This window comes from Oncorhynchus masou, chromosome 26, assembly GCF_036934945.1.
Source record: "Oncorhynchus masou masou isolate Uvic2021 chromosome 26, UVic_Omas_1.1, whole genome shotgun sequence".
NCBI classification, from domain to species: Eukaryota; Metazoa; Chordata; class Actinopteri; order Salmoniformes; family Salmonidae; genus Oncorhynchus; species Oncorhynchus masou.
In genome coordinates, this window is record NC_088237.1 from 2822905 (window position 1) to 2827426 (window position 4522).

The 4522-nt window shown below is 38.6% G+C and overlaps 1 pseudogene; it reads left to right on the forward strand.

Moving 5' to 3' along the window:
• The first annotated feature begins 1502 nt into the window (after positions 1 to 1502).
• Positions 1503 to 3211, forward strand: LOC135514583 (uncharacterized; annotated as a pseudogene).
• The last annotated feature ends 1311 nt before the right edge of the window (positions 3212 to 4522 follow it).

Sequence of the window (4522 nt, forward strand, 5' to 3'; positions counted from 1 at the left end):
TGAATGTTGGTGATGAGGTAAAGAAAGGCTTATGTCCAGGAAGGATAAGATAATTCACTCGTGTAAGTGGATGACAGGTGGTTGCAATGCACATCAACAGGTTAATAATTTGTATTTTTAATGATTACGGATCCGTATTAGCTGCTGCCAAGGCCTAAGTAACTACTCTTCCTGGGGTCCACCAACATAAGACAACATACAGTTGAAACATACAGTTTAAAATACTACCTGACATTACATTTAATAACACTTAACTCAACACATTCTGTGTGTTAGCTTAGGCCAGCACTACACCACCACATATTTACAATACAACATCCATGTACACGTGTGTGTAGATTGCATGTCTTATCATGTGCATATGTGTCTGTGCCTGTGTGTGTCTCTTCACAGTCCCCGCTGTTCCATAAGGTGTATTTTTATCTGTTTTTTTATCCGATTCTTTTGCTTGTATCAGTTACCTGATGTGGAAAAGAGTTCCATGTAGTCATGGCTCTATGTAGTACTATGCACCTCTCATAGTCTGTTCTTGGCTTGGGGATTGTGAAGAAACTTTTGGTGGCATGTCTTGTGGGGTATGCATGGGTGTCGGAGCTGTGGGCTAGTAGTTTAAACAGACACCTTTATGCATTCAGTATGTCAACACTTCTTACAAAAACAGGTAATGATTAAGTCAATCTCTCCTCCACTTTGAGCCATGAGATACAGTGGGGAGAACAAGTATTTGAAACACTGCCGATTTTGCAGGTTTTCCTACTAACAAAGCATGTAGAGGTCTGTCATTTTTACCATAGGTACACTTCAACTGTGAGAGATGGAATCTAAAACAAAAATTTTGAAAATCACATTGTGTGATTTTTAAGTGATTGTTTCTATATGTCCAGCTACACTATAACATGTTTGCAACCAAATGTAACTTAAATATGACATTGTGTGTAATTGTTGGTGAAGGTCCAATATAAAAAATGCAAGTTCATGAAGTTGCCGCCTGTGTATGAACTGTCTGATGTCGTAATTGAACCCTTGATTTACATCAGACCCATTATGTTGCCCCCTAGGTGGCTTATCCCCCTCTATTCTGATAAGTCACTCTTTTTTTGTAGTCCAAAATAAGTTTGGACTGCCCTCTGCAGCACAAATACAATTTTTTTGTGATTCCCAAACTGAGAAGGAGGAGGATGTCCTGCTAGACCTGATTGAGGCCAATCCAGACCTGTGTCTCACAATCAAAGATCTTGATTGAAGGTGTCTTTCTTCAGTTTCACATAATGCTATCAAATAACATGAATGTATAGATTGATTGCTTTGAACCATTGTCCCTCTCGTCAAGTGATTTAGACCTGATATCTCCAGAAAGACCATTTAAAAAAGCTAACACACCCTTAGGAGTAATGCTAACTGATATTGGATGTTGATTATCCCATTTCAGTGTCTTCTCTTCATGGAAATTCCGACAGCATAAACCAACTCTAAATTGTTTCACTTTTCTATTGTCTTAATAGATGGTCCAAGATGCCCTGACTAGTAGACCTGGTGGGCAAGACGTATTAGAAGAGTACCAGACATCCAAAACATTGGACCATAGAACTAGGAGATAGATGATTGCCATTTTAGTCAGCCACCTGAAAGAGATGCATGGGTAAGCTTCTCATTAGCCAATCTGGCCACAAACAATTTATCATAACAAACAAACTATACATTCGTGTTATTTGGCATCATTATGAGACTGTAGAAAGATACAGTAGCTTATTTGGAGTGTGTATGCTTTATTGTTTTTGAGCAGGAGGCTTCACATTCTTCAACAGAGAGAATGTTATGCTCTTGGAATTGTGACTCTCTTTCCTTCATTGAGAGATCCTTTTTCTGTCAAAGGATATATATAAGTGCTGGTAAACCATGCTTGTGGTAATATTTTGACACTTGTTCTGTGGACTGAATGGGGCATCAAACAGTCATAGAATCAAGTCTAAAAATAATAACCATTTGACTCCCTTGTTGGTCATCTTTTCCACAATCTAAGGAACACTTCTATGATCCTGACACAGGCAAAGTATATCTGAATTATCACCTGAAGACACATCAAGAAGAGTATTTCACCCCAGTCGGAAGGCCCAACTGATAGGAGGAAGACTGACCTGCACCACCAGCAAGGAGGCCATATCATTCCTTGTCCACTCGGCCAATGAAAAAGAAATCTATCAGAAGATGAAGGAGGTGTTCCAGTATCGCCAGGAGCTAGTTTATAGTCCAGACAGAAGCACAGATGTCCTCACAGTCTTTCCCAGGTTTCTGGACATCAAAGGATTGGTGAGTGATGTAGCATGTCTTGGAATCAGAACTACAGGCTATTTGTCTGATTGAGAACATGATTTGTGTTGGTCATGAAGTTGAGTTGGTCCACTTGGTTTAAGCGAATCAATACTTTCTGCTGATGTTTGACGATGAAACATCTGCTAAGCTCCTTGAAAAGTAGGACACTGTATTGAAGCCTAAAGTCATCAAACTGGCAAAATCCCTGACTACGACCACCAAGTTTTGTTGCCTCCTGCAGAAAAACTACCAGAGAATGACAATGAAACCAGTAAGTGGATTCTCTCGTGGACAGTGCAATATTTCAAACTCAGTGATATTGTTTTATGTGACTTGGGGTCTTTTCCTTTTCTTGCACTAAGACTGGGACAATGATATGTCCTCCCTGATGCTGCTGCTGCTTCATCTCATCCCACCACCAGCAGGAGGGAAGAGGACCAAGATCAGTGCCAGTGATGCTGTGGGTAGACTAGTGCACTTTTATAAGGTAAGAAGAGACAGTAATGGTTGTGTAATTACTTTATTGGGTTGCATCTTCGTTGTCTTAACATGTGGAGAGGGACTTAAAAAGACCCATTGTGTGTTGCAGTCATGCTGCAGCATTGAAGACCATCTTGAAGGGAACCATGGTCAACAGTCATACCCCCTTGTCATTGGAAGAAGACACAGCGAGATTGACAAATACTACATTGTGGTGGACAAGAGGCTTGTTCCCTGCCAGGAAATTAGTGGTCTGTGTGCGTTTGATAAAATGTTCAAAGCCCACTTTGTCGTTAACCTGACATATGATGATGCTCTTGTCAACTTCTTCACATTTGCGCAGACAACCATCTACAACATTGATGTAGGCAAAACAAGAGAGGCCACCAAGCATGATAGATTTGAGGACACAACTTCTTAAGCAGTTACATATACAGTACCAGTCAAAAGTTTGGACAAACCTACTCATTCAAGGGTTTTCATTTATGTGTACTATTTTCTACATTGTAGAATAATAGTGAAGACATCACAGCTATGAAATAACTCATGTAGTAACCAAAAAAGTGTGAAACAAATCAAAATCTATTTTATATTCTTCAAAGTAGCCACCCGTTGCCTTGATAACAGCTTTGCACACTCTTGGCATTCTCTCAACCAGCATCATGAGGTAGTCACCTGGAATGCATTTCCATTAACAGGTGTGCCTTGTTAAATGTTAATTTGTGGAATTTCTTTCTTTCTTAATGCATTTGAGCCAATCAGTTGTGTTGCGACAAGGTTAAGGTGGTATACAGAAGATAGCCCTATTTGGTAAAAAAGTCCATATTATGGCAAGATCTCAAATATCTCAAATTTAAGTAAGTATTCTCCAAACAAAAAATACTTCCAGTTTGTTCTATTCTGGGTTTTCTTAAATGTCTCCCATACAGGGATTTTCTTTTTTGCAATATTTTTTTACAATCACTTTGGCACTAATTTCAGAACCTTGATGTCATTTTTCAAAACTCTAGACACAAAACTCACAACCAATGATCAAAATGCTAATTTTTCAAAACTCAAACACTTTTTCAATTGCTTGGATACAATACACGTAAAGCTCAAATAATTTGTTAATTGAACTAAAATCACCTGTTCAAAATGACACAACTTAACCTCAAAGTATTACCATTTCAAAATGCAATTCACACATTACATCTGAAATGACTGTCTATTCATTTCATTACAATGATCAAACTATCAATTGATAAAACTGCTCAAAATGTTAAGTAACTGTTGCATTAATCTTAATGCATAGTTTTATGGAAACTGACAAACAATATTCCATGTTTAGATCATGAAAGTTTCAGGATAACGAGATCCATTGACACCAATTAGCGTGGAATATGAACCAATTAGACTACATTATCTATGGCTGTAATATTTCATCATCATTCTTTGCCAGACACTGTTTCTATGGTCCCATGTACCACTTTTCCAGACAATGTTTTCAGATTTGACATTGCTGTACACTCACCAGCCACTTTATTAGGTACACCTATCTTGTACTGGGTAGGACCCCCTTTTGCCTACACAACAGCCTGAATTATTCATGGTGTTGTACGTTAACTTGTCATTCTGCACACCACTGTTTTAAACAGCTGTTATTTGAGCATTTGTGGCCTTTCTGTTAGCTTGAATGAGTCTGGACATTCTCCTCTGACCTCTCTCATTAACAAGGTGTTTTGCCCACAGA